At 35.5% G+C, this 17,430-nt stretch overlaps 1 protein-coding gene across 8 annotated transcripts in view; it reads right to left on the reverse strand.

The window, feature by feature from the left end:
• The window catches only part of LOC138704966 (uncharacterized), an 83,621-nt gene that overhangs the window by 52,674 nt on the left and 13,517 nt on the right, over window positions 1–17,430 (reverse strand). For 3 of the 8 annotated variants that reach the window (XR_011333503.1, XR_011333504.1, XR_011333505.1), the window contains exon 2: window positions 16,174–16,257. The exons of 2 other annotated variants lie outside the window; for them this stretch is intronic. The gene's annotated coding sequence lies outside the window, so the exon portion shown is untranslated. Of the gene's footprint in view, window positions 1–15,518; window positions 15,658–16,173; window positions 16,258–17,430 lie in introns of all 8 variants that reach the window. 3 more of the 8 variants (XR_011333508.1, XR_011333507.1, XR_011333509.1) reach the window with 2 other exon arrangements.

Genomic DNA, 17,430 nt, shown 5'->3' on the forward strand with positions numbered 1-17,430 from the left:
TCAACCTAGCATTACGCCTCGACTCAACACATACGAAGCTTGCACATGGGAACTTACCCAAACAAACGTCGTGATCACGGAATATTTCCGATCCCTCTAAAACACTCGCGGAGCAACACATTGCACCGAAACAAATTAAAGTCATAAAACTATATAAGACTGAAGAGAACCACGTATTAACCACACCCTGCTGCCATTTGAGATGCCCATGTAAGACTGAAGAAACTCATGCAATAAATTCACACTGGCTACTACCATTTATGAGCCCACATGAAACTTAGGATAACCATGCTCTGCTACCATTTGAGCAGTTCACAGCATACATCTATAAAAACCACTCTCTAAAAACCATATGCAAAATGCCTCACACAGCATACCGTCACCTGAATGCAAGAACTAGGTAACTCAATTTTACCTATTTTGAGCTATTGCCTATTTATTTATTTATTGCATTAAGGAATATGTCTTGTTTTATTTTGCCTATTTGATACATTGGAAAACAGATGTCGCTGGTATCGTTCGATCAGCTACCTAGTTCTTGCATTACATTCTGTGCGATTTTTACTATGCTCTAACAGAGGTAACTAAAAAACGCAAATTTCGAGTTATCTACTTCTTGCATTCACATGACGATTTTGGGTATGTACTATATCCAGTGAGATGTGAAAGGTGATTTAGAGCCCAGATGTTTGGCAAAATGCCTTTTGTATTGGGTGGAAGTAAATCATTATTTTCATAGATATAAATGTGATTTGGAGTAAATCAAAATGATAGGGCCAATTTTTATTTAGCCTTTTTAAGGTGTTTCTTACTACTTACTTACTTACTGGCTTTTAAGGAACCCGGAGTTCAATGCCGCCCTCACATAAGCCCGCCATTGGTCCCTATCCTGAGCAAAATTAATCCAGTCTCTACCATCATATTCTACCTCCCTCAAATCCATTTTAATATTATCTTCCCATCTACGTCTCGGCCTCCCCAAAGATCTTTTTCCCTCTGGCCTCCCAACTAACACTCTATATGCATTTCTGGATTCGCCCATATGTGCTACATGTCCTGCCCATCTCAAAGTCTGGATTTTATGTTCCTAATTATGTCAGGTGAAGTATACAATGTGTGCAGCGGTGTTTCTTACTAAGTCAATAATAAATGCCTTTTTTGTCATTTTAAAGCAATTTTCTTGTTTATTTGCAATTTTCTAATTAATGTAATGTAATGTATATGAAATTTAAATATACGAAATAATTACTCACTTTACAATAGTAAATAAAAGCAATTTATTTCGGTGCTTAGTCTTCTAATAATTGTGCTTTAATACTATTGATGTAATATGAATAATGATCTACAATCCACAGTTACAAAATATAATGTCATGTCTTCACAATACCAACAATCAGCTTTATAATTTTAAATATTAAGCCTGTTCTCATAAAAGTTATCATGTAGCATTTTCAATTGTTTGCTTTCATATTTTCAACTCTTACTGTTACAATTTTGTGCTACATGTGTTTATTATTGTAGGAGAAATAAATTTGAGTGAGGAACAGTCAGTTATTGTTGGCTGACAAAAGGAATAAGATCAGCTAGAATGTCTAAATTCAGTAAACCATTGAAAAGTAAACTTCATGATTACGTTAGTGAATTTGGTGCCCATATGTTTTCAACCGATGTAAGATTTATGAAAAGAAACTTAACCCTCAACTGGTATCTATGTGTCAATATAGACCCATATGGCTAGATATTGTAATGTACCTTTAAAAAGCAATACCAGTTGAGGGTTAATCATGAAAAGAAGTATTTTATAAGTCAACATATGTCAACTACAAAGCATATATCTGCACTTGAGTCAAAGAGTGATGAAAAGCAAATGACGCTACTTTCTACAGCATTCGCCACATCTAGCAGACAATCACAATTTTCACTAGATTTGTGGAAAACATTAATTGATGCTAGCATTCCTTTCTGAAAATTAAAAAAATCAGTCCTTGAAAATCTTTTTACAAAAATATACAGGAGAATCTGTTCCAAGGGATTCAACGCATTCACAGTGCAGTAAATGACAAAAAAATCTGGATGTCCATTGATGCAACCATGGATTGCAGCAAAAATATTGCCAACGTACACTAATTATTGGAGTGATGGAACCTGTGGAGGATACAGCACTTAAAGCATTCTTGCTGTCTTCAGAGGAATTGGAAAAAGCTAACAGTACAACCATTGCTCAATTGTTCACAAATTCTTTTAACTTACTTGGGCCTGGCAGTGTAAAACAAAATGATGTCTTCCTCTTCTTATCTGATGCAGCCCCCATAGATAAAGAAGACTGGTGATACTTTGAAGGTTCTGTTCCCTCAAATAATTCATCTAATGTGTTTGGCTCATGGTTTAGCGCTATCTCGAATCCAACTCTTCAAGACTCTTGCCCCTGGACTCGCTTTGTCTCCAGAGCTCATTATAACAAGATAGAGGACATGGATTTCTGCTACTCTGTACTATGCCAACACTCCGTTTTTGCTGCACACTCTAAAGATCAAGCTGCATCCATTCGTGAAATGAAAAAATTGTCAAGTATATCAGTGTTCACAATAACTTATCATTCAGTTCATTATGCTAACTTCGTGTTGATGACTGCCATCTCCACATTGTTAGGGACCTTGTAAGCGAAAAAGTTTCTGCTCTGTCAAAATTGAATATCACCACTATTGATGCTATCAACTGGTCAGGTCGTAAAATTCGTAAACACTTAAGAAATGAAGCATTCCACACTTGGACAAACCATACCTTGCGTGGTAAAGGGGTTATTGTTTATAGTGATCTCCCCAAGGCTAACTCATGGGTAAGCAATCGAAAGGGCCTATCTTCCTCAGAATGGATCAATGCTTTAAAAATGTCAAGCAATATTTCGGCGGTTCGTGCAATACCAGGCAGATCTCTAAGCACAAAATGCTGCTGTCATCCAGACTAGTGAGCTTGAAACACTTGGACAGTGCTTGGACAATGCCCAAAAGGCGAGCTGCTGATCAATGCTAGATATCATCATGTACAACATGCTTTGGTGACATCGTTAAAAACTTTAAATTGGGAGATTCATGAGGAAGTACATTGTGTATTATCAGATGGTTCTTTCAGACGGGCAGACATTATTGCTATTAATGGATGCTTAAAACGGGCTCTTGTTCTTGACCCTACTATCCGTTTCGAAAGGAACCTAAATCAAGCCACCGAAGTTGATATTGAGAAGAAGTCTATATATGAACCTTGTCTGCCGTATCTTTCTCAAAAGTACAACGTCCCTCTTAAACAGTGGTCTGTCATTGGTTTGCTGTTTGGCAGTAGAGGTTCAATTACAAAATTCACATGGAATTATCTCAAGGAACTTCACATTACTTTTGATTATGTAATGTCTATTCTTATAAATATTATCAAGGATTCTCTTCAAATATTACATCATCATCTCTATTTCAATTAATCCACTTATATTAGTTGCCTTCAACAATTAACTTTCTTTTTTCTTTAATATTTCAAAACACATTATACTGTAAATGTTTATTGTATTCAGGACCCTTATGGTCACTCAAATTTTTTGAGCTGATGTCTTTAATGAATAAATACGATAAAAAAAAAACTTGAAAACGTGGGAAAATCGCGTGGTATTAATGAAGTTACTCACTTACTTACAAATGGCTTTTAAGGAACCCGAAGGTTCATTGCCGCCCTCACGTAAGCCCGCCATCGGTCCCTATCATGTGCAAGATTAATCCACTCTCTATCATCATATCCCACCTCCCTCAAATCCATTTTAATATTATCCTCCCATCTACGTCTCGGCCTCCCTAAAGGTCTTTTTCCCTCCGGTCTCCCAACTAACACTCTATATGCATTTCTAGATTCGCCCATACGTGCTACATGCCCTGCCCATCTCAAACGTCTGGATTTAATGTTCCTAGTTATGTCAGGTGAAGAATACAATGCGTGCAGTTCTGCGTTGTGTAACTTTCTCCATTCTCCTGTAACTTCATCCCTCTTAGCCTCAAATATTTTCCTAAGCACCTTATTCTCAAACACCCTTAACCTATGTTCCTCTCTCAGAGTGAGAGTCCAAGTTTCACAACCATACAGAACAACCGGTAATATAACTGTTTTATAAATTCTAACTTTCAGATTTTTGGACAGCAGACTGGATGATAAGAGCTTCTGAACCAAATAATAACACGCATTTCCCATATTTATTCTGCGTTTAATTTCCTCCCGAGTGTCATTTATATTTGTTACTGTTGCTCCAAGATATTTGAATTTTTCCACCTCTTCGAAGGATAAATCTCCAATTTTTATATTTCCATTTCGTACAATATTCTGGTCACGAGACATAATCATATACTTTGTCTTTTCGGGATTTACTTCCAAACCGATCGCTTTACTTGCTTCAAGTAAAATTTCCGTGTTTTCCCTAATCGTTTGTGTATTTTCTCCTAACATATTCACGTCATCCGCATAGACAAGAAGCTGATGTAACCTGTTCAATTCCAAACCCTGCCTGTTATCCTGAACTTTCCTAATGGCATATTCTAAAGCAAAGTTAAAAAGTAAAGGTGATAGTGCATCTCCCTGCTTTAGCCCACAGTGAATTGGAAAAGCATCAGATAGAAACTGACCTATACGGACTCTGCTGTACGTTTCACTGAGACACATTTTCATTAATCGAACTAGTTTCTTGGGAATACCAAATTCAATAAGAATATCATATAATACTTCCCTCTTAAACGAGTCATATGCCTTTTTGAAGTCTATGAATAACTGATGTACTGTACCCTTATACTCCCATTTTTTCTCCATTATCTGTCGAATACAAAAAATCTTATCAATAGTCGATCTATTACGCTGAAAACCGCACTGATGATCCCCAATAATTTCATCTACGTACGGAGTCAATCTTCTCAAAAGGATATTGGACAAAATTTTGTACGACGTCAACAAAAGTGATATTCCTCGAAAGTTACCACAGTTGGTTTTGTCCCCCTTCTTAAAAATAGGTACAATTATGGACTCCTTCCATTGTTCTGGTACAATTTCCTTTTCCCAAATAGCAAGTACAAGTTTATAAATTTCGCTATATAATGCACTTCCACCCTCTTGTATTAATTCTGCTGGAATTTGATCGATACCTGGAGACTTGTACTTTTTCAGATTTTCTATCGCAATTTCGATTCCTGAAAGCGTGGGTTCGGGTATAAATGGCTCAGCAGTTTGTATTTCAATTTCGTTCCGATCATTTCTATTTAGCCTATGTACATTTAGTAGTTGCGCAAAATAGTTTTTCCATCTGTTTAGGATTGATGGAGAGTCTGCAAGCAAGTCACCATTCTCATCCTTGATCACGTTTACCCTTGGCTGATATCCGTTCTTAAATTCCTTTATACCCTTATATAAATCTCGAATGTTTTTATTCTTACTATTTGTTTCTACCTCATTCAGTTTTTCCTTCAAGTAACCTCTCTTTTTATTCCTAAGTGTACGACTTGCTTCCCGTCTTTCATTGAAATAATTATCTCTCTTCTCCTCAACTGGATCCTGTAAGAATTTCAATTTTGCCTGTTTCCTTCTTTCTACTACCATGCAACAATCTTCATCAAACCACGGTTTCTTTTTCTTAGTTTCATAATAACCTATGCTCTGCTCAGCTGCAATTTTGATACTATCTCTGATATTTTCCCACACGCTATTAACATCTAATTCTTTCTCAACTTCGTCGGAACTTTCTAAAGTGGCAAACCTATCCGAAATTTCGACCTGATAATTTTGCTTAGCTTCCTCGTCCTTTAATTTCAAAATATTGAATTTAGTAATATTAACTTGTTGCTCTACTCGCTTGGCTACTGATAATCTTCCTCCTAATTCTCCAATCACCAAATAATGGTCAGAATTACAGTCTGCACCCCTGAAAGTTCGAATATCTACTATACTAGTATGTCTCCGTTTATCTATCAAGATGTGATCTATTTGGTTGTGTGTCAATCCATCTGGAGATGTCCAATATATTTATGTATATCCTTATGGGGGAATGTTGTACTTTTGACAATTAAATTTTTTGATGTGGCAAAGTTGACTAATCTAATTCCATTGTCACTACTAGTTGCGTGTAGGCTCTCTTTTCCAATAGTTGGTCTAAAAATATCCTCCTGTCCTACTTTAGCGTTGAAATCCCCCAATAAAATTTTCATGTGATATCTAGGTAACTGATCAAAAGTATGTTCCAATTCCTCATAGAAGCTATCCTTTATATGGTCGTCTTTCTCTTCTGTAGGGGCATGAGTATTTATAACTATGATGTCGCACCATCTACCCTTAAGTACTAAATATGATAACCTGTCACTGATAAATTCGACCTTTTTTACTGCTGATTTTATTCTTTTATGAACAAAGAATCCTGTTCCTAATTGGTGATTATTGTTTCCTTCCCCATAATACAAGTAATCTCCTATTTGTGATATGCCATTCCCATCTAACCTAACCTCTTGTACTCCCACGAAGTCTATTCTATATCTAGCTAGATCTTTTGCTACTAATGTTACCCCTCCTGTTCTATAAAGACTAGTTACGTTCCAAGTGCCAAATCTCAAAACCTTATTCCTTTGCTGTGGTCGTGCCAGAGAATCAGTCCTATTCCAAGGCTTATTGTAGGGATTCGTAACAAGCTGCTTTTTACGGTGATGGGTTGTTAGCCCTTTGCCCAACCCCCAAGCTGGAGGACCACCCCTTATCGGCTGTCCACGACTGCTTATTCAATATATTCGCAGCTACCCTCATATCTGGAGGCCATCTCCTCTATCCGCAACCTGAGGATGTGCCATGCCGTGGTGATAGGGACCCACAATACATGGGTATTAATGAAGTTAGTGGTAAAAACAGTGCGCCAACTTGAAGCCATACCAGGTGAAGTGGAAAGTGCCATTAGTGAGAAATCTAAACGTGTAATGTCTGCTAATACTGGCTTGATAAAAATAAAATAAGTAAAATAAATTTGTGAAGTAATGAAAGGCGAGATTCTACAATTATGGTAAACATAAGTCCATCTACATTAACTTGTTTCAGATATGCACCAATTACATCAACAGAAGTAGAGCGATCTTCTATAATGAAAACTATTTTGTCAGAAGACAAAGTTTGACACAAGAACATCTACAACAATACCTTGTGGTAATATGCAACCAGTAAAAATGTGAAACGATATAATTTAAATTTATTGCTAAAATATATTATGACTTGTTGACAACAATACCTTGTGGTAATGTGCAACCAGTAAAAAATGTGAGTTATGTTGATATAATTTAAATTTATTGCTAAAATATATTACCAGTATACCTTTTCAAATTTATAATGCCTTCTTCAAAATTTATTGTGCCTTTTATTACGTTTCATTGCCTTTTTTGCCTGCCTATTTTAACTGTTATAAATGACTAAACATTCGGGTTCTAGACTGATTATGGATTGGCCAACAAGGAGCAGTGGAGATGAGCAGAAATAAAGCAAGGCTAAATATTAATTAATATGTAATAAAACATGATTAAATGAAGAATACAATTAAGTATAAATATACTATATACAAAAGGTAACAGTAGCAATTGATGAACAATATTAATAAAATAACTATGAACAACAAGAAAAGTGTAACGGCCGATATGCACACAACTCTTAAAACTGTATTTGACTGTGCCACATACAAATTCAATACCAGCTATCGGCTCATAATAAAGAAAAAATTTATATATGCTTGTACAGCATTACAACCCTTTTACTATTAAGTAGGCCTACGTAATCGAGAGTACAATCAATGACTCTGTGATCAGAATTAATGAAGATCTAGCATCTGTAGCTCAATGGGCGCAAAAATTTAGACTCAGACTAAATCCAGACAAATCACAAGCTATAATAATGGGCCACCAACGAGCATTAAACGAAATAGATCTAGCCACTGTATCAAATACAAAAATAAATGATACCACAATTATATATAGTAAGACAGTAAAAATTTAGGGGTATATTTACTGGGTAGATTCAAATTTAAATTTTCAAAGTCAAGTGACCTACATATGTAAGAAAACTTTTTCCATAATTCATTCCCTCAGACACTTAACCAACGTCTTACCTCTCAGCCTTAAAAAGAACCTGATCCAAACTTTAGTGATGCCCCATTTCGATTATTGTGGTTCTCTATTCACGAATCTAAATACTGATCTTGCCCATAGACTACAGCGTGTTCACAATATCTGCGTTCGTTTCGTTTGTAACATTACAAAATTCGATCATGCAACACCGTCACTAGAATTATTGTCTTGGAGTCCACTTAAAGAAAGAAGATTCTTCAACTCTCTCTTATTATTATTTACAATCATCCACACCCTCCTACCTAGTATCTCGTTTTGTTTACCTTTCACTACCTCGAACCCCGGAACATATACCTTCTCTCTATTCTTCTGCACAGAACATCCTTCTACTCATTATCTCTCAACATATCTATTCCATGCCTCTGAAACTCTCTCCCTGACCATGTCAGAGACTGTCGGACAATATCAAAATTCAAATTTAAATTAAAACATCACATTCTAGTTCATGGAATTGCTTGTTGAACACCTGTCAGGTTGCGCAATTTCGGCTTAACCCATGACATATAGTAAATATTGTAACTATGCTGTTGTAAAATTGACAATTAATATGTAATGTATTTATTATTAGCCTATTATTATTAGTAGTAGTAGTAGTAGTATTAGTATTATCATCAGTTATCAATTATCACTATCATCATTGCTATCTCTGTTTTTCTTTCTTTTTTTTTCCTTGTATTAGCTCGATGAGAGCTCTGTAGTGTTCTTTTGACCCTATTGACCCTCCTATAGGGCTTTAATTTAATTTGTATTATTTTCATCAGCGTCTCTATTTCTTTTTTGTATTTATATGTGCTATCTGATAGGATAGAAGAGAAGGCCTTATGGCCTTAATCCTGTCAGATTAAATAAATAAATAGTAGATGTATTCTTATCAATTTCTCATACAAAATATCTATACATTACCACTAGACGAATCTCAAGCTACGGTACCTCTGGAACATTCTAAATGACCAACTCAGTACTCGCTTTCGAATATCTATCTCCCTTGGTATTGAACTTGCGAGTATATGTCTGCCTTGTAAGCAAACTTCCGATTGAGTCTCCCATGCTGGCGAACTTCTGAGTGTGACTAACAATTTAGCTAGCAATGAAGAATATTGCTTCCTCTCCTCGTTTACTCATACATCTATGCTTCTGCCTGTCAGTACTGGCATGTAAAAGAACTTTTGCGGGACAAAATTCCGGCACACTGGTGATGCTGATATAACCTCTGCAGTTGCGAGCGTCGTTAAATAAATCATAAAAATTAAAAATCTATGCTGCCATGATATAAGGATATGGCAGGAATGCCAGGTGGAAAAGATGGCGTTGATGGACGTGGACCCTGAATACATATAGCAGATTTCTCACACTATATAGGCTTCGACAATAGCAATACGAGTAGTTCCATAAATCGATAACAGGTGATGCAATCATAAAAACTGCCACTATATTCACGAACAGGTCTTGCAAGTTGCAGGGAGCCAGACTGGCTGAGGCTATTTATAGTTGTCACGTGGACTTCAAAAGATAAGATAAAATTTCTTCTTCATAATGTGGCCTGTCTATAGAATTAAGATTTTTCATATACAACTGTAGGCTGAAACTAGGGCTGAGATTGTTCTGGTGATTTTGGAAGAGAAAATCGTTGAATTTACAAGGGATTTTTCTGTTCTGTTAAGCGATCGGCATTGGAAGAAAGCTTTATGTTTATAATTACATGTATATTTTAAAGTGTTTCCTTCATTGATAGATGGCCAAAATGACAAAACTTATTAAAATATCAATTCAAACTAGGACAATAAAGTTACATTATATTGTAATGCCAAAATGTGCAATACTACGTACTTTGTTTAGGGCAGTAACTACAAGGATGATCAGTCATGGGTCACATATTGTAAAGATAATAATTCTTCGAAATAAAAATAAATTTACATGTATCCGGTTTGCATCTACATAGTAACACTGCAATTCGGTATACTCCCAGTGGTAGTGATATATAATATACAATAAACTTACAATAATTACAGCAATAAAATAAACGTAAAATTAAGTTTAATTGTAAATAACACGTAGGCTTACTATAAGGATCATTCCATGCCAAACCAACGAAATTTATTAAAGAATTATTCAACCTGACCACCTTGGATTGTAATAAAACTTTCAGGAATCATTCCCCCCAAAGGTCTAAATTAAAATATATTTTTGTAAAAATTGTATCTTGTTAGGTTTTGATGTAATTCATTTTTACAATCTGCAAAACACTTTTTTTTTTTCAAGTAACACTTTCAATCTTGAATAATTCTGATTCTGTAAGTCCTACAGAGTTTTTTTATACCTCATTTTAAAGGGAATTTCACGAGCTTCAATTTGATATGTACTTCTATTATCAAATCTCTCATTTCCTCTGTGTTGATCTTTGAAAGTAATTTCTTGTTTGCTCTTTGAGTTTCAGATTCTGTTAGCCAGTAAATAAATTCTTTCTGTTGTTGTTGTTGTTGTCGTCGTCATCGTCGTTGTTGTTGCATCCACTTTGGCCAATGTCGCAATTTTGTGCAGAACTAATATATCAGGAAATTTTGGATATTTGAAGGATGGAGAAGGTCCATGTGGTTCCAAAAAACTTATATTTACTTCAGTGCCTTCTACCCCTAATACACAACCTATTGATCATTAATTTCAGCATTGGCATGCAACAAAACCGACAATGTCGTTGATATTCACATCATCATCAAATGTTACCATTTTTTATACTCTTGATTACTGTGAAAATTAGTAGCTTTTCACGAAAACTTTAGTCTCATTTACAGGACTGTAACTGTGCAATATTGTGTTTGCTGATTGAAACCTACTCTTCAGGATCTTTTCTTCTGTCTCCTGGCCCTCCTTAGTGGAATACAAAAAATTAACGTTCGTGATACTGTCTTTAGCCAAATTATACAGTTGGCAAGGAGTCATAATTTGTTCATTAGAGACTTTAGGAAGACTTGCCAGTACTGCTAAACATTTTACCATCCCTTCCACATCATCACACACATTCTTTCCATAGTGACAAAGATTAAGGATGTTAGACTTATTTTTGTACAGGAATGCTGCTTCGTCTGAAAAGTAATGAAGCTTTTCAGGTTCTCGAGGCAGTTTCAGTTTTAAGACGTCAATCATGAGGCAATGGAATAAATGAACAGCAACAATATCATGAGTCATATACTCAGAGATAACAACCAAGCTTAAGTGCACCAGCTTTTTGATTTCCCCACTTCATGGTATGTAACAAACATATGCACTGTCGCTTGAGCATTGTTCCAATGAAATCCTTGTGCAGCAGCTTGAAATATAAATTAATAATTCTCAGCAAAATCACAAACTACAATACATTCATTTTGAGGTAGATTTTCTTTCAGATGTCGCAAATAGGCAGATTGTTGAGTGGCGATAAATGAATGTCTTAAAAGTTCTGGTAAACTCTCAAACAAGTCATCTAAAAATTCTTGTAATAATTTATAGTACAGACTTGTTATCAATCTGCATCCATTGTTTGAGAGTCACATTTTCAATACTGTTTACCTCGAAAGATCTTCAAACCTTATAACTATTAGAAACTGGAACAAAATAGTTATGTTGATGTAGGCCTACAAACCAGGCCTTGATGTGGGGGGGGGGAGGGTTGTGGCAAGATGGCATCCCAGTTCCTTTTGAAATAGCGTAAAACCATCCCGTTACTTCGTAGTATGTAATGCATGTATGACTCTACTTTAACGCAAGCTATTCAAACTACTGTAATATGTTTGTAGGTCTACATGAAACACAGACTGTAGGCCTACATCTTCCTCTTCTTTTCAGGTTCAACAGCCTTCTTAGGTCAAGACCGCCTCAATGAATCTCCTGTATTTAGCTCTGTCCTGTGCTTCCCTTTCCCAACGGCTTACTTGTAGAGACTTATGATCTTTTTCTACATCATCTAAGGCTTCGGCCACAGTGCAAGCGGCTGGTGGCGCGGCGCATTGAGTGGCGGCGTGGATGAATCACAAACGCGTGTTAGCAAATGCAGCTGGCCATAGTGCGAGCGGAGCGGCATTTTGGAGGGGAAGTTGGTTCAAGGACAACGCTACATGCCGCTCGCTCTTGTTTGAGATTTTAGCGGCGCCGCTCACAATTGCAAGTATGAATTGTCAAGAAATGAGAAAGAAGTTATCAGTTAAGAAGTGAAAACCCGAATATTCCTGTGTAAAGACAGGAAGAAGAACTTCAAAAACATCTCCATGACGAGGAATATGTAGAAAGACATTTTACTGAACGCGAATAATATTTTTATAATATGTCGTGTGATGATGATGATTATTATTATTATTATTATTATTATTATTATTATTATTATTATTAATCATACTTCGTAGAATATTGTCGGGATAAGCACTCAGTGCTGCGTACAATATTAAACATATTCCAACTCCGAAATAAAGGTACAATTATATTATTTAAATATTTCTGTTGTTACGATTAACGATCGTTAAAGCAAAGAAATACCGGTAGGATTAAAACTATTAGGTCAAAAGTAATTATTTACAATCTCATACGAGAAATTGGCACTTCTGTTATGAAAAAACACAATCTATTAAGTACAAATTATAATGTTATATTAACATCTGCGACTGATTGAAATAATCAGTGAAGTTATCCTTATTTGTCTATCAAATTCACTGCAACTATTATTCGTGCGATCTGAGTTCTAATGATTTAATTATCAGTTCTTTAATTTGTAAAGTCGTTTCATGATAATGCAGATCATTCTTTGTCGTAATATTTTCTCAAATGGAAGATTATAATATGTGCTGGCTCTTTTCACATTTGTGTCCATATTTCTATCGTGAATCGCCACTCAGCACGCAATATTCAGAAAGCACATTCCACGTATTATTTTTCGAACACTAGATAAACGTTGATTAAAATTTTCCCTTCTAGGCGTTAGTTCTCTCACTAGATATTGGCTCATAAGATAAAGTTTTAGAGGATAGGCTTCATCTCCAATAAGTACAAATGATACCTTTATAATTGAGTTCGATAGTTCAGGCACATTGAACCTGTTGGTCTCCAACAAATTGAAAAGTGTAAAGTTGTGAAAATGCCTCCATCACTGTGTTTTCCTCTTCCCACCAAATCAATGTTTAGTCTGCGCCAGCAATACTCTGTAGCAATATTACGTAAATTAAAATATCTGGAACTGAATTTATCAGGACCCTTTACCTGACCATCCTTTTCGTCGTTTGTTACGAAGCAATTAGGGAACCACAACGTTCGTAGTAATCACTGACTATTTCGTTTAATTTTTCTTTATTTGGTTATGGTATAAAATCTTTAATCGATTCATTTTAGATTACCTCACACGTTTGTCTTGCCATTACAATTGCTGTAAATTTTCCTACCCTGAAGGAAAATGCCAGTAATCGCAATGATGTCCCTGTGGTTATAAACCTAAAAGAAAGAGTAATGTTAGAAATTTACATTAAATTTTTCTTAATATTAGAATATATTAATATTTTAGTCACTAATTCATTAAATATTCACTACTGCATTCCATTTCAGAAGACGTGGCAAAAATAAGTGGTAGAATTTAAAAGATAAATTTGAGAAGGAATTCCAGAAGCTCCTAAAGATACGAAGCGGTTCCGAAGCTCTTGAATCGCTACATCGTTATGGACGTTTTTCGACCTGACGATGTTTATGAAGGACGTCGTCCTTTCTGATAGGACTGCAGGAAATCTTTCCTTCCAGGAGATCCCATCGACTCCAAACAGTCTTGATTTGGGAGAAAGTAAAGACAATTATCAGCGATGATAACATATCACTTCAGACGAATATGTCTTCGAATGCCTCATCACCAAAGCCAAGGGCTCGAATATAAATCTAAATTATTTAAATATATATCACTTGTATAAAAATATATTTATGTTAAATCAATTTATCAATAATTGGTTATTTAAAATAGGACCTTTTATATATATATATATATATATATATATATATATATATATATATATATATATATATATATATATACACATAAACTAATATAAAAAATTATTGATGCTGAAACTAGAGTAGTTCGATATCCCGTAATAAAGCAACGGCAAGAGAGCATATTTTCAGTGGTACGGAGCACAATTTTTAATGTCTCTTTTGCCGCATATGAAAAGTAATAATTATAAGTGCAGTGGAAAAATTAAAATTGCACAGCACACAATTGTAAGAAGTTTTAAATGCAATAAACTAAAATGAAACAAATGAAAAATATTGAAAACTGCTCATTTCTAATGTTAAATTTTCCTAAATATAAACATGTGTTTTTTTTTTGCCATGTAAGATGCAGCCTATGCAATTATTCGTAATTAATGAGACTTAATTCCATCAATACAAAAATTTAAGGATTCGTAGGACTATTTTTATTTTATTTAATTTATATGCAGTATAGCCTACCTGCATCATTGTTCGAAGAATGCATTAAATCTCCGAAATTTGATGGCTTGCTTCTGTAGTCGCTCCTTATTTTTATTTAGAAAATAGCCGAAAGTTGTAATAGGCATGCGAGTATACTTCAAATATCTATCTGGAAATGTTCCTAATTCTCCATACAAACAATGAAATTCTCAGAGTTTCACATCTCTTATTAAATAGATGAACATAAAATTCTCTTCAATTCCTATTTTAAGCTGTTCTTTCTAGATAAGAATTTCCTAAAAGCAAACACTGTCATGATCTCATCTCCACACCGCGCCGCGCTGCTCACCAATTCTGCGCTATATGGCCACACCAACACTCTTTCCTCCCCACTCCTCAATTTTTCGAGAGCGGTATCGCGCCGCTCGACACTTCCACTGTGGCCGCAGCCTAACCATCTTATTGCTGGTGTTCCCATTCTTCTTGTTAGATGAAGCGGATCAGTAAAAGTGATCTTTTTACATGGGTTATTGTCCTCAGATTTCTTCCATTTTCGAATTATTTTACCAAAGATAATCAAGTTAGATATCAAATTGAAGCTCGTGGAATTCCCTTTAAAATGAGGTGTAAAACAACTCTGTAGAATCGAAGTTATTCAAGATTGAAAACGTTACCGCAAACTAAATTTTTTTCTTTGTTTGCAGATTTTAAAAATTAATTACGGTACATCAAAACCTCACAAGAGACAATTTTTCTAAAAATATATTTTAACTTAGATCTTTGGGAAGAATGATTCCTGGACGTTTCATAAAAATCTGAGGACAGATTGAGTGACTGATTTGGTTCGACATGAAATGACCCATAAAGCATACCTAAGCAAAAGTATGCTTATAAACCTAGTTATATTACACCCAACCATTATCAATTTAAGTAATTAGAAGTCACCTTACTGATCTTTCATCCAGGGAGGCCCTCCTTGTCATTGTGTGGTCAAAAAAGTATGTATGTGATCCAATAGATTAATTCTTCTCCCAACAGGTCGCGGCCCTGTAAAGCCTGTCTGGCGTGGGTTGTATAAATGAACCTAATAATAATAATTTATTTATTTAATCTGGCAGAGTTAAGGCCAGTAGACCTAAAAGGAAGAGGTTAAACTAAGGTAAAGAAAGAAAGAAGTCATCTTAATTAATTACATGACAACTTATGATATATTGCACCTACATTACATTACAATGCACGAAGTGTGACTTTTCGTCACCTTCATTCGAGCAAATTCCACACTAAGTCTTTTATTATCTCTTCGCCATTTTAACATATTTTGCTGCCCTGCGTTAGACCTTTTTTATTGAATCAATTTGGGTTTGTCTGTAAGGATTCCATCCTACCACTCCATATTCCATTATTAGGTGAACAACGATTATATCTATTAGTCCTTCTTAAGAGAAGGACATGGACTGGGACTGTCCTTGCATACAAACCGCTTGGGTGGACCCATTGTACTACCCAGGATGAAATGGTGTGCATGCCCTAAGGCCCCTGCACTACAGATCCCCCTCCACATCACCCTCGAACTCTCTTATAGCCTATATGATCCCTTTACCTTTCCATGTAGGCCTCACATATTCACAGGGTCCAAGTTCGGTGACAGCCTGCAGCCGACTCTACATTGGGCCAATACCGAAACCTAGGAAAGAAACAGAAATGATGATGAAAGAGGGGAAATGTAATTATGATGGTGAAATGCCGAAAGTTACCCAGCAATTCTGCTCTGTTTGACTGAGGGAAAATCTCGGAAAAAAACCTCAACCAGGTAACTTGTCCCAACCAGCATTTGAACCAGGGCCCATTCATTTCACAGTCAGCTGTGCCTACCATTACTCCACAGCAGTGGACTGAACAAGGGTTATTCTTTTGACTTTCGGTTAGCTTTCTTAAGAATATGCATAGTGAAATGTAGTGCTTTCCAGGCTATCCTCGTAATATTAGTGACTTATTCCAACCAGTTTGTTACTAAAATATATATTTGTTTACTTGTGGCAACAGTCAGGGCTGGGCAGTATTTGAAATACATTTGTATTTTGTATCTTGTAATTTGTAAGGATTTTTGAAAGTATTTTGTATTTAAATACATAAAATTGATGTATTTTGTATTTCAAATACTCAAAATACTTTTTTCTTCTTCTTGTCCTTCAAGTTTGGATTTGAAGAATGAACTTTTGTCTTTGCCTGCACATTTCAGATGTGCTAGCCATACACTTAGTTTTCTTGCCACAACTGATTTCCTTAATCCCATAAAGAAATCTCCAACAGCATCAAGGACCCATCAACCAATACTTGCTAAATGTGCAGCATTATGGAATGCTTCTAGGAGACCCAAATCCTCAGAAATTATATCAGATGTCTTGAAATATTCATTAAAGTTTCCTTGCCCAACTCAATGGAATTCTCAAATATTGCAATTCAAACATGATATAAACAGTATATGTGAAAAACTGGGATTGTCAACACCTTCAAAGATGTTGAGTTTCAGTACCTTGAAGAATATTGTGCAGTTCTGAAACCCATTGTCGTAGCCCTTGATTTAATGCAAAATGAGAAGACCTGCTATTACGGCCAACTTTTGTCCACATTAATTTCCCTCAAAAACAGATTAAATATTCTGTTATTTAGCAATCAATGCCATGTATTCCAGTAACTCCAATCCTAATAAGTTCGCTTTCATCAAGATTTAAAGCGATGTTTGATCTGACCCCAGAAGCAAATTGAGCTATTTTGGCAGCTTGCTTCCATCCATCATTTAAGATGAGATGGCTACCTGACACTGCCTCACCAAATGATAAGAAGAGGACACAGAATA

The sequence above is a fragment of the Periplaneta americana genome, chromosome 8 (assembly GCF_040183065.1).
Source record: "Periplaneta americana isolate PAMFEO1 chromosome 8, P.americana_PAMFEO1_priV1, whole genome shotgun sequence".
Taxonomy (NCBI): Eukaryota; Metazoa; Arthropoda; class Insecta; order Blattodea; family Blattidae; genus Periplaneta; species Periplaneta americana.